This window comes from Heterocephalus glaber, unplaced genomic scaffold, assembly GCF_053883595.1.
Source record: "Heterocephalus glaber isolate CG9 unplaced genomic scaffold, H.glaber_assembly_v1.0 deba00001068, whole genome shotgun sequence".
Lineage (NCBI taxonomy): Eukaryota > Metazoa > Chordata > Mammalia > Rodentia > Bathyergidae > Heterocephalus > Heterocephalus glaber.
Genome location: NW_028258188.1, coordinates 602,535 through 617,415, shown reverse-complemented (window position 1 = coordinate 617,415; position 14,881 = coordinate 602,535).

The following is a 14,881-nucleotide window of genomic DNA, read 5'->3' as shown; positions in this document are numbered from 1 at the left end:
TGTGACACCAATCCCAGCAATCATTTCTCTCTTAATCTCTCTTTCTTTCCATTAAGTTTATTGGTACATTTTAGATATAAAATACAGTTACATTCATCATTGGGATCTTGTACCTTTACATGATGTATCTTGGTTCTTATGTTTTTCCCCTTCCCCTGCCCCCCCTTTATGCCCTTCATCCTTCTCTATTTGTGAAGAATTTGTTTCCATTTTTTTTCTTTTCTCATATTTTTCCTTTTGCCTTCTTTCCTTTCCCCTACCCCTCCCACTTCCCCTGCTCCTTTAGACCTTTTCTTCCTGTTACACAATATCAATTATACATTTTTAAATTACAATATCAAAATTTAGAGGACATTACCACATATTTTACAGAATTTAAAAGGATATAGAAAGCATATTACAAAAATCCGTTTTGAAATAAATTTGACATCGTCTAAGAAGTACCTTGGAAAACAAATTAATGAAACTGACTCTGGAGGAAATATAAAATTTGAATAGCACCTATTAAATAAAGTATATTCCTAGCTTGAAAACCTACCTATATGACAACAACAGGCTCATATACATTTTAACTGATAAATTATATCAAACATTTAAAGCAGAAAAAAAAGGAACACTTCTCCCTTTATTTTAGGAAATCAGTATTGTGCTAATACTAAAACTGGATAAAGATAATAGAAGAAAAAAGTATGAGCATAGATAAAAATTTGTTTAATAAAACAAACAATTAGAAGTCAGATTGGGCAGTATGTAGAAAGTGGTTTTATTACAGGGATGGCAGTGTTGGTTCAGCATTGGAAGATCCACCCCCATAAGTCATCATTTTAACAGAAGAAAGGAAAAAGCCATATGCTCCTGTCAGTAGTTGCAGAAAAAGTATTGGACTAAAATTCTAGAGGTATTCATGGTAAAAGCTATCAGAAGACTAGAAGTAGAACAGAACTTTCACAAAGGGTAAGACATGTACTTCATACTTCATCAAAAATGACTTGTATGAATGGAAAAGATACAATGGTTTCTCCCTAACGTGGGGAACAAGGGCAGATATGTATCCATTAAACTTTGAAACCTAGGTCTAAACCAAAATAGTCTGGCAATAAAAATAAACAAATAGCATATTTTTGGCAAGGTAGAAGTAAAATCTTTATATGTAGATGAAATGATCATCTACAGAGAAAATACTAAGAAATCTCTAGGAGCCCCTAGAACTTGTATTTGAATTTAGCAGGATTAGAAAACACAAGGTATATATAAAACTTCAGTTCTATGTATGCTTGCTACAAATGAAGAATTGGATATTGAAATTTAAAATTTATGTAGGAGTACAAAGGATTTAGAAAAGTAGAAAGAAAAAAAACAGCGTTGGAAGACATTTATCACTTAATTTTTTCTTGGTACCAGGGATCAAACTCAGGACCTTGTGCTTGTGAGGCAGGTGGCGGAACCACTGAGCTAAATCCCTGGCCCTTATTACCTAATTTTAAGACTTCCCCTAGAACTACAGTAATCCAAGCAGTGTTGGCATAAGGAAAGACATATAGATCATTGGAATAAAACAGAAAATCTGGAAAAAGAACCACACATATATGGTCCACTGAATTTTGAAACATCTTTTAACATTAACATTTTATAGAACATAAACTCAACTCAAGAACAGAGAAAAAGATAATGTTTTCAGCAAATGGTACCAGAACACCTGTTATCTGTATGTAAAAAATTAACCTCAACCCTTTATTTCCATACATAAAGATAACTTGAAAGGATCTATGAACCTAAATATTAAAGAATAAAACTATAAAACTTTAAGAAGAAATTATAAGGGAAAATGTTCATGAATTTAGGGTAGGCAAGAATTTCCTAGTATATAGAAAACATGATATATAAAAGAAAAAAATTGATAAGTGAGATTCCATGATTCCATCAAAATTTAGAAATTAAAATGACATCATTAAGAAAATGAAAAGGAGTCCTTAAACATATCATATTTATAACACATATAACCTATGGCCAGAATATATAAAGAACTCTTACAGCTCATTAATAGACAACCCAATTAAAAAGTAGACACAAGAAGATGATAAATAGCCAGTACAGCACAAAGGTGTGCAACACTAGAATCAAAAAAATACTAATCAGTACAATAACAAGATCGTATTATACACTCATTAGGGAGATGAAGTTAGAAGTTTTAAAAGAACAGATGTCACCTTAGGAGTGAACCAGTTAGAACTTTCGAATACTGATAATGTGAATGTAAAATGACAAAACCATTTTGGAAAACAACATAGAAATCACTTGTATTACTGTTAAGAATCAACAGTTCTGTTCTTAAGTTTTTACTTAAGAGGAATGAAAACACATATTCACAATAGATTTGTACATACAAGTTTACAATCCCTTATCTGAAATTCTTGGGACCAGAAGTGTTTCAGATTTTGCTTTGAAATCCACTTGATCTGCCAAGAGGATAGCTACTCCTGCTTTATTTTCCGGTTCCTGTTGCATGGAGTATTGTTTTCCACCCTTTAACTTTCAGTCTATGAGTTTCTTTTTGAATTAAGTATTCAGTACATTGTTTGATGTTGCTTCTTGACCCATTCTGTCAGTCCAGTTCTTTTGAACAGCAAATTGAGACCATTAACATTGATGGTTATAGCTGATACGTATTGAGTTATCATTGTCATTACGTTTTCTTTTTGTTGGATTCTCCCCCTTTGCATTTAATTTCTTGTCATGCCCAATGGATTCATTCTGCTGGCCTTCCTGGGGTTTTGATCCTCATTTTCTTTTCCTAGGATATTGTCTAAAATTTTTTGAAGTGCTGGTTTGGTATTCATGAAGTTCCAAAGGTGCTCTTTGTCACAAAAGTATCTTATTTCTCCATCAATTTTGAAAGAGTTTTGCAGGGTACATCACTCTTGGTTGGAGGCTGTTTTCCTTTAGGGCTTGAAATACATCTTCTTGCCTTGAGGGTTTGCATTGAGAGGTCTGCTGTGATTCTGATGGGCTTTCCTTTGTATGTAATTTGTTTCTTTTCTCTAACTGCTTGTAGAATTTTGTTCTTCTGTTGGGTTTCTGGACTCTTAACTATTGTATGCCTATGTGTAGATTTTTTTTTTTATCAAGGCTAGTTGGAGTCCTATATGTCTCGCTTATCTGTATGTCAAGTTCTTTTCCCCTCCTTGGGAAGTTTTCTGCCATCACTTCTGTGAACAGTTTTTTTTTTTTATGTCATCTGCACTTTCTCCTGTTTCTTCCTTGACTCCAATCAGTCTTATGTTATTCTTCTTGACATCATCTAACAGCTGCTGGATTGATTTCTCATGGTTCCTTACAATTTTAAAGAAATTTTTCTGTTCCTTGTCACTAATTGCAATCTTATCTTCTGTATCTGAAATTCTGTCTTCACATTAGCTCATTCTGCTATGTAAGCTTTCTATGGATTTTTTAATCTTCTGCAAACCTCTTTGAATCTGTTTTATGGATTCCATTTGTTTCCCATGTTGGGATTCCATCATGTTCCTCAGCGCCTGTATTTTTTTTATCTGTGTCCCCTCTAGATTTATTAATCATGTCTTGTACTATAGGTACAATCTCTGCTGTTATCTGAGAAATTATTTCTGACTTCATTTTTTCCAGATCCTCTTTTGTTGCCAGTTCAGGCAGTCCAGGTGGTTGGGTATCAGACTGTTCCATATCATTTCCCTTTGGGGTTGCTATAGATGATCTGGAAGTCTTGTTTTGAGACTTGTTTATGTGTCTTCTCATTTCAACAAGGGGGGGGGTGCTGCTGGCACCTGCACAGCTCACCTCCTCTGCACTGGGAGCAGTGAGTGCTATGGTGGCCCGGGAGCCTCCTCCTGGGTGCTGGGTTTGGCTCACCTCCTCTGTGCTGGAAGCAGTGCTATGGCAGCCCAAGAGCCTTCTCCTGGGCACTGGAAGCAGTTCACCTCCTCTGCACTGGGAGCAGTGTTATGGCAGCCTGGGAGCCTCCTCTCTTTCTTAATCTCTTAATCTCCCGCAGAACTCCTTAGAATTGATGTCAATTTTTAAAAATTGGTAACTGTGATCCAGTCAAGTTTCATGAACTTCCATGAGAAATGTACTAGCTCCCTCTATTTACAACTCTTTTAATGTTTGATTACACAGATAATTTGTTAGTACCCTTTAAATATTTAAAAATTCAAATGGTTCACAGATTGAAAGACTTAATTTTGTTAAAATGCCAACACTCCCAAGGTAACTACAGATTTAATGCAATCCCTATTAAAATATTAATGACTTTTGAAGAAATAAATATACCATAAAATTCATATGGGATCTCAAGGGCTCCCACGTAGCAAAAAAATCTTGAAAATGAAGTACAAATTTGGGGACATCATACTTCCTTATTTCAAACTATACTGCAGAGACAATGGTACCTCCATTCACTAATGCTTTTGTTTACAAACAATTGGGTTTGCAAACAGAAGCATTTGACAAAATTTTGGTTTTGTTTACAAACTCTGGATCAGGTGACAATCATGGCCATCTTTTCCACACAAACACAAACATGGCCTTCTTTTCCAAACTTGTAGAACAAATTAAGTTCATGAACTGAAGTACCACTGTAGTGCAGTACTGACATAAAAACAAACACATAGACCAGTGGAACAGAACTCAGAGCCAAGAAAAAAAATCATTCATATATGGTCAACTAATTTTCAACAAGAGCACCCAGACCACACAATGGAGAAAGAACAGTCTATTCAATAAATGATTTTTGAAAACATGATAGATAAAAATCAACCCAACATGCACTAAAGACTTAAACACAACACCTAAAACCCTAAAACGCCTACAAGAATAAATTAGGAAGCAAGCTCCTTGACATTGGTCTTAGCAATGACTTCTTTGGATAGCATACCAAAAGTTCAGGGGACAAAAGCAAAAATGAATTAGTGGGACTGCGTGAAATTAAAATATTTTTGCAGAACAAAGTAAATAATTAACAAAATGTAAAGGCAACACACAAAATGGGAGAAAATATTTGCAACTCATATATTTTGTAAAAAGTTATCTAAAATACATACAAATCTATGACTATATCTATATCCATAAAACTATATCTATATCCATATAATTTTTAAAAAGGCAAAAGAATAGGCATGCCCTACCAAGGTCCTGAGTCGCGCGGAAGACGCCTAATCACCCTGCTAAAGACAGGCAGGTCTGCCCATGCCCTACCGAGGTCCTGAGTCACACAGAGCACGCCGAATCACCCCGCTGCAGACAGGCAGATCTGTGCACACCCTAATGAGGTCCTGAGTCACGCGGAAGACACGGAATCAGCCCACTGCAGACAGGCAGCCACCTGATTCCACACTACAAAGACACAGAGGACACCAGACCACAAGACCAAGGTACTGAGTCCCACTGTTCCTGGCCCAGAGGTAGGGGCTTCTGAGCTGTCGTCCCATTGCACCTGGTCCAGAGGAAGGGGCTTCCTGGTCACCATCACTCCCACTGCTCCCAGCCCAGAGGAAAGGGCTTTTGGCCCACCTTCTGTCTTGTTGTTCCTGACCCAGAGGGAGGGGCTTCTGGGCCACCATCCCACTGCTCCTGGTCCAGAGGAAGGGGTTTCCCTGCCACCATCCCTCCGGCTGCTCCCAGCCCACAGGAAAGGGCTTTTGGGTCACCATCCCTACCTCTGCTCCCGGCCCCTGTCCCACCTCACCCAACTCAGAGGAGGTAATCTGTGTAGGCGCTAACAGCCCCCCACCCCAGTCGAAATGAGAAAACACATAAACAAGTCTCAAAACCAGACCTCCAGATCACCTACAGCAACTCCAAAGGGAAATGAGATGGAACACTCTGATACTCAACCACCTGGACCCACTGAACTGGCAACAAAAGGAGATCTGGAAAAAATGAAATCAGAAATAATTTCTCAGATAACAGGAGAAATTGTGCCCCTAGTGCAAGACATGATTAATAAATCTAGAGAGGAGCTCAGGAACATGATGGAATCCCAACATAAGAAACAAATGGAATCCATAAAACAGATGCAAATAGATTTCCAGGACATGAAAAACTCCACTGAAAGTCTACACAGCAGAATGAGCCAATATGAGGACAGAATTTCAGATATAGAAGATAAGATTGCAATTAGTGACCAGGAAAAGAAAAATTGCTTCAAAATTATAAGGGAACATGAGAAATCAATCCAGAAGCTGCTAGATGATGCAAAGAAGAATAACATAAGACTGACTGGACTCAATGAAGAAACACGAGAGAGTGGAGATGACATAAAAATCTCTTCACAGAAATAATGGCAGAAAACTTCCCAAGCAGGGGAAAAGAGCTTGACATACAGATAAGTGAGGCATATAGGACTCCAAATAGCCTTGATCAAAAAAAATCTACACATAGGCATATAATTGTTAAGATTGCAGAAACTCAACAGAAGAACAAAGTTCTCCAAGCACTCAGAGAAAAGAAACAAATCACATACAAAGGAAAGCCCATCAGAATCACAGCAGACTTCTCAACACAAACCATCAAGGCAAGAAGAGCTTGGAGTGACATATTCCAAGCCCTAAAAGAAAACAACCTCCAACCCAGATTGATGTACCCTGCAAAACTATCTTTCAAAATGGATGGAGAAATAAGATACTTTCATGACAAAGAGCACCTTAGGAACTTTGTGAATACCAAACCAGCACTCCAAAGAATTTTACACAATATCCTAGGAACAGACATTGAGGATCACAACCCCAGGAAGCAAAGCAGAATGAACCCATCTGCCATGACAAGAAATTAAAGGTATAGGGGGAGAACCCAACAAAAAGAAAAAGTCATGGCAATGACAAGTCAATATGTTTCAGTTATAACCATCAACGTTTATGGTCTCAATTCACCAATCAAAAGAAATAGACTGGCAGAATGGGTCAAGAAGCAAAATCCAACAATATGCTGCATACAAGAAACACACTTAATTCAAAAGGAAACTCATAGACTGAAAGTTAAAGGGTAGAAAACAACACTGCATGCAACAGGAACCAGAAAAAGAGGAGTAGCTATCCTCTTGGCAGATCAAGTAGATTTCACACCAACACTGATTAAGAGAGATGAAGAAGGACACTACATCCTTGTAAAGGGAAGAATCCAAGAGGAAGAGATGACAATCATAAATATCTATGCACCAAACACTAGTGCACCAAACTATATAAAACAAATACTAACGGACATGAAAAGTCATCTATGCACTAATACAATTGTAGTGGGGGACCTCAACACCCCACTGTCACAAATAGATAGATCAACTAGACTAAAAATAAGTAATGAAACACTAGAACTCAATTGAACTCTTGAATAAATGAACTTAACAGATGTTTACAGAGTCTTCCACCCCACAAAATCAGAATACACATTCTTCTCAGCTGCACATGGGTCATTCTCCAAAATAGACCACATACTCACACATAGAACATGTCTAAGTAAGTGCAAAGGAATTGAAGTTATCCCCTGTATATTATCAGACCATCATGCGATGAAATTGGAGATCCATAGCAAAAGAAACTCAAAAAATTTCATAAACATGTGGAAATTGACCAACACACTTCTGAATAACCAATGGGTCACAGAGGAAATTAAAGAAGAAATCAGACAGTTCCTTCAATTAAATGACAATGACAATACAACATATCGGAATCTATGGGACACAATGAAAGCAGTCTTACAAGGGAAATTCATAGCAGTGAATACTCATATTAGGAAAACAGAATGAGCCCAATTAAACAACCTGATGCTGAATCTCAGGTTTCTAGAAAAAGAAGAGCAAGACAACCCCAAAGCTCATACAAGGGAAGAAATTATAAAGATCAGAGGAGAAATCAATGCAATGGAGACTAAGAGAATGATACAAGAAATCAATGAAGCCAAGAGTTGGTTCTTCGAAAGAATCAACAAAATTGACAAACCTTTAGCCAACCTTGTCAGAAAAAGGCAAGAAAAGGCCCAAACCCATGCAATTAGGAATGAAAAGGGTGAAATTACAACAGACCCAGCAGAAATCCAGAGGATCATCAATACCTACTTCCAGAACCTCTACTCCAATAAGATGGACAACACAGAAGAAATGGACAGATTCCTAGATACATGTGAATTACCAAAGTTGAACAAAGAAGACCTAAAAATTCTGAACAACCCAATATCAACCAATGAAATTGAAAATGTAATTAAATCTTATCAACTAGGAAAAGCCCGGGCCCTGATGGCTTCGCTTCTGAATTCTACAAGACATTTAGGGAGGAGCTGCTGCCACTACTGTTTAAACTCTTCAATGAAGTTGAAAGGGAAGCAATACTCCCAAATTCATTCCTGGAAGCAAGCATCACCTTGATCCCCAAATCAGAGAAAGACCCAACTGAAAAAGAGAACCATAGGCCAATCTCACTAATGAACATAGATGCAAAAATCCTTAATAAGATACTGGAAAACAGAATGCAGAAGATCATCAAGAAGATCATACACCCTGATCAAGTGGGATTCATCCCAGGGATGCAGGGATGGTTCACTATACAAAAATCAATTAATGTAATACACTATATCAATAGAACCAAGGACAAAAACCATATGATTATCTCCATAGATGCAGAAAAAGCATTTGACAAAATCCAGCATGCATTTATGATAAAAACCCTACAAAACATTGGAATAGATGGTCTCTACCTCAAACTGATAGAAGCCATCTATGAAAAACCAACAGCCAATATCATACTAAATGGTCAAAAACTGAAATCCTTCACACTCAAATCAGGAACAAGACAAGGATGTCCACTATCACCATTCTTGTTCAATATAGTTCTGGAAACATTAGCCATGGCAATTAGACAAGAGACAGAAATAAAAGGAATAAAGATAGGTAATGAAGAAGTCAAATTGTCATTATTTGCAGATGACATGATACTCTATACAGAAGACCCCAAGAACTCCACCAAAAGTCTTCTAGGCTTAATAACCAAATTCAGTCAAGTAGCTGGTTACAAGGTCAACACACAAAAATCAATAGCTTTCCTCTACACCAATGACAGACTCACTGAGAGAGAAATAGGGCAAATAATTCCTTTCACAATAGCATCCAAAAAACTGAAAGACCTAGGAATCATCCTAACGAAAGAAATTAAAGACCTCTTCTCTGAAAACTATGGCACTCTGAAAAGAGAGATTGAAGATATCAGAAAATGGACAGACATCCCCTGCTCCTGCGTAGGAAGGATTAATAGAGTGAAAATGGCCATACTTCCAAAACTGCTATATAGATTTAATGCAATTCCAATTGAGATCCCAGCAGCATACTTCATGGACCTTGAGAAAACAATCCAAAAATTCATTTGGAACAAGAAGAGACCCAGAATAGCAAAAGCAATTCTAGGTAACAGAGACATGGCAGGGGGTATCACAATCCCCAACCTGCAACTATACTACAAAGCTACTGTGATAAAAACAGCACGGTACTGGCAAAGAAACAGACCTGAGGACCAGTGGAACAGATTAGCAGATGCAGAAACAATGCCAGACACACTCAGCCATCTCATCTTCAACAAAGGAGCCAAACACCCTCAGTGGAGGAAAGATAGCCTCTTTAATAAATGGTGCTGGAAAAATTGGGCTTCAACTTGCCAAAGATTAAAACTAGACCTATATCTCTCACCATGAACTAAACTAAAATCAAAATGGATTAAAGATCTAAATATTATAATAGAAACTCTGAACCAGTTGGAACAGAGGTTAGGTAGAACTCTTGAAGGCATTGGTGTAGGAAAAGATTTTATGAACAAAACCTCAGTTGCCCATGAACTAGCACAAACAATCAACAAGTGGGATCTCTTCTTATTAAAAGGCTTCTGCACAGCAAGAGAAACCACCAGGAGTGTGAAGAGACAACCCACAGTGTGGGAAAAATTCTTCACCTGCTCTTTCTCAGACAAAGGTCTACTACCTCGAATCTATAAAGAACTTAAAAAGATCAGACCTCCCCAATTTAAAGACCCAATCCAAAAATGGGCATCTGAAATGAACAGACATTTCTCAGACAAAGAAGTAGAAATAGCAAATAAATACATGAAAAAATGTTCAACATCACTGGTCATTGGAGAGATGCAAATTAAAACAATACTGAGGTTCCACTTCACTCCAGAAAGAATGGCTGCTATCATGAAATCAACCAATAACAAATGCTGGCAGGGCTGTGGGGAAAGAGGAACCCTGCTCCACTGCTGGTGGGAGTGTAGACTGGTGCAAGCACTGTGGAAATCAGTATGGAGATACCTCAAAGAACTAGGACTGGAAGTCCCATTTGACCCTGCTATTCCACTGCTGGGGATCTTCCCCAAAGAATTAAAAGAATCATACCACAGTGATATGTGTGTGCCCATGTTCATAGCAGCACAGTTTGTGATAGCTAAAACTTGGAAACAGCCCAAATGCCCATCAACTGGAGACTGGATAAAGAAAACGTGCTTTTTTATATATAAAATTGAGTACTACTCTGCCATAAAAAATGAGAAATTAGAGACATTTATAGCTAAGTGGATGCACATTGAGGTGATACTCTTAAGTGAAATAAATAGGACACACATGTATAAATACTGAATAGTTTCTCTGGTGTGAGAAACTGAAAGTGTAAATAAGGACTAAAATGTATAATAGGTAATGTGAAATAGGAAGAAAAGGGGCAAAGGGAAAGGAAGTGGGAGGGCTAGGGGAAAGAATAGAAGGGAATGAGATTAATATGAGAAAATGGAAAAATAGGAACAAAATCTTTGTAAATAGGGAGGAATGGAGGGATTGAAGGGAGGGCTGGGCAAGGGTGAAAAATAAGAACCAAGAGAGATTATGTAAAGGTGCAAATTTCCAACAATAAATGTCATTATATTGTATACCTAAAATGTACCAGTGATTAGAATGAATAATCGATAATGCAAAATAGGAAGAAAAGGTCCAAAGGGGTAGGGGTAGTGGGAGGGGCAGGAGAAAGGAAAGAAAGGAAAGGAAAAATGATGAGAAATGGAAAAAATGGAAATAAAGTCTTTGTAAATAGGGAAGGGTGGAGGGTGTGAAGGGAGGGCTAGGAATGGGGAAAAAATAAGAACCAAGATGCATTATGTAAAGTTACAATTCCCACTGAGAAATGTAATTGTGTTGTATACCTAAAATGTACCAATAAATGAATTTAACAAAAAAAAAGAAAAAAAAAGAATAGAGTAGATACTTATTCAATGAAAGTGTACAAATGACAGATATACGAATATGTATCCAACATCACTAAATATCAAAAAATGCAAATCAAACCACAATAAAATACTACCTCATAACTATTAATATCTATTATTAAAAAGTTAAAAAAATAAGTGTTGCAAGGATGTGAGGTAAAGAGAACTCTTATGTACTGTTAGACTGTAAATTGATACAGCCACTATGGAAGACAGTACAAAATTTCCTCAAAAAATTAAAAATAGTACTACTATGTGTTCCAGCAATCTTATTTAGGAGTATATCTCCAAAGAAAATAAAGCTATCATCTCAAAGAGATATCTACACTCTCCTGTTTACTGCAATATTATTACAATATCCAAGGTATGAAAGTAACCTAAGTATCCATCAATGGATGAATAGTGTGTGTGTGTGTGTGTGTGTGTGTGTGTAAATAGGTATACACAATAAAAAGCCTTAAATGGAAGGGGAAACTGGAGGACATTTTCATAATTGAAGTAAGCCAGATACAGAAAGATGAATACTTTCACTCATATGTGAAATTTTAAAAAGTCAAACCAATAGAAACAGTGAAGACTGGTGGTTATCATGGTGGTGACAAGAGTATGTTGAATGTTTTTTAAAGGGTATACACTTTTTAATATAAGACAAATAAGTTCTGAAGACATATAGTTACATATAGTTACAGCATTAGTTACATGTAGTTACAGCATTGTAACTATAGTTAACGGTAATGTACACTTGAAATTTGCTGAGAGTAAATCTTAAATCTTCTCACCACAAAAAATGTAAGTATGAGATAATAGATATGTCAATTATTGTGCTAATATTTCACAATGTATACATATATCAAAACCACATTTTTGCCTTAGATATATAAAATTTTGTCAATTATACAACTCAATAAAGCTAAAAAAGTTCTTATTTACAAAATATTGAAAGAAGTTCTATTTCAATATTAAAATCCTCAATTTTAAAAAATGAGCAAGATTTGAACAAACATTTTTAAAAGGGGGGACATGAGAATGACAAGCATATAAAAATGTTTAACATTATTAATAGCTGAAAAATGCAAATTAAGACTACAATGAGATATCTCTTCATCTATTAAATCTTAAAAGGTGCTATACTCAGTGAGCGCTAGGACACAGAAGAGCTGGACTCTCATCTATTGCTGGTGGGAGTGTGAAACAAAGTGCTATTACTACACTTGACCCTTGACTTATGAACTCAATTGGTTCCCAAGGGCTGGTTGTAACTCAAGTTGATTGTAAGTTAATACAGCTGAGATCTGGATGTCTCCATGGGTACATTCTATAGATAGCAAGAGGCAGATGAATCTTCTATTAACCTAATTAACCCAAGTTGTTCTTATGTCAAGCCAGTCATAACTGGAGGGTCCACCGTACTTTGGAAGTTTGGTAATTTCTTGAAAATTTAAATGTATACCTACCATCCAAACTAGCCAGTTCATTTCTAGATGTTTACCAAGGGAAATGAAAGCATATGTCCATAAAAACGTAGGTACATGAATGTTCATAGCAGCTTCATTTGTAATACCAAAACTGGAAACAACCACAATGTTCATCAAAATATAAATGAGTAAACAAACTGTGGCTTAATCAACAAAATATTACTCAGCAATAAAAAATGAACTATAGACACATGCAACAACATGGATGGACCTGAGGGAATTATTTTGAGTTGAATAAACCAGACTAAAAAGAATGATGCTCTGTGTTTCCATTCTATGAAATTCTATAAAAAGTAAATGATAATCAGATATCAAAGGTTGTCTGATGAAAGGGAGATGGAGGATTATAAAAGATGGCATGGAGGGGGGTTGGAGATTTAGCTTAGTGGCACTGCATCTGCCTTGCAAGTGCAAGGTCCTGAGTTCAATCCCCAGTACCAGAAAAAAAAAAAAAAAAGATGGTATGGAACTTTCATCAGTACTGGGGGTAATAAATATATTCATTATTCTGGCTGTGAAAATGGATACATAAGTGTGTACATGTGTGTGTTAAAACATTGAATTTTATTCTAAATATATGCATCAAATTGTATGTCAATTATATCTCAGTAAAGCTGTTATTAAAAATACCAAAATAAAGGAAATTTTGGCATTTCTTTACCTAATTTCTAGAAGTAGATGGGAAGGCCGACTAGAAAGCTCATTATGAACTTAGTGTCATGTTGCATAGAGAAACTTGTATGTGGATATTTCTCTAAAGCAATGTTGCATCCCTGAGGAATATACTAAGTTCTCATTTCCAGGTTATATCAGAATTTCTGATCCTTGAAGTTAGTTTAATAGAAAATGAAGGGTATGTCTACCAAATACAGCAAGTGGTGGGAATTAAGTATCTATTAGAAATATAGTATAAATGATTTCTTAAAGCAATAAGAACTATACATTGTTACAATGGTAGTAAGCATATAGACATTATTGAGATTCTGGTTTTGTAATAATGGTAAGTTTTCACTTCAGAGTATAAATTCTCCACACATAAAGTCACCTTTTCAATGAATGTTAAATACAGGCTATGGATGAAGAATCTGGATCTGGTAAAACCATTTGCTTTTGCAGTTGCAAAACTTACTCTAATATAAACCCATTCTGATTGATCTGCCATATCAATGTCCTCTAAACCTTTAATTTTACCATAGTAATGGGTATAAATGACCATGTGTGTATTATATGTCCATCTTATTTATGGTTTCTAGACTTTAGCTCACAAACTAGCAGTTAAACAAGAACCCTGCAGTTACAGAATTTAGAGCTAGAAGGATCCTTAAAGTTTACATATTCAAACCTACTATCCCTTATATGCAGAAGCAATGGAGGACTTGTATTATTTTTATATTGCTGCTGTAAAACTTTGCTGCAAACTTGATGGCTTAAAGCAACACTCGTTTAATTATTTCACAATTCTGTAAGTCAGAAATCCATACAAGTTCAACTGGGAATTGTGTTTAGGGTCTCATAAATCCACAGTGTAGGTACCAGCCATCCTAGGCTCTTATCTATAGAGGCCCTGGTAGAGAATACACTTCTAGGTTCATTCAGGCTACTAGAAGAATTTCATTCTATCAGGTTGGAATGGAAGTCCCATTTGTTTGCTGGTTGTCAACTGGAATTTGTCCTCAACTCCTAGAGGCCACTGGCTCATTTTGTCTTCAGAGCCAACAGTGGTGTATTGGATACTTCTTATGCTTTGAATCATTCTGACTTGCCCTTCTGAATTCTTCTGCTATTTAGGGCTCATGTGATTAAATTAGATAAACTGATTAGTCACTTTAATTACATCTGCAAAGTCCCTTTTTCTGGTTAAGGCAATGTATTTACAGTCCAAGAGATTAAGGTGTCGAAGCTCTTTAGGGGCTGTTTTTCTCTTTATCACAGGCCTCAAAGCCAAATGATTTGACTGACATCCCATGGTCATTTTGTTAGTAGCAAAAACATATTCCAATATACCATACATTGCCTTTTGCTGACATATACTAACTGTTCATGTTAGTGTTTTGTCCATCAACCCTTCAATGCCTATAAATGGGCTCCATGTTAATAAAATTTTCTTGCAATTTACCTTTGGCTATAGCTCAAAAGTGATGCTGATGAACC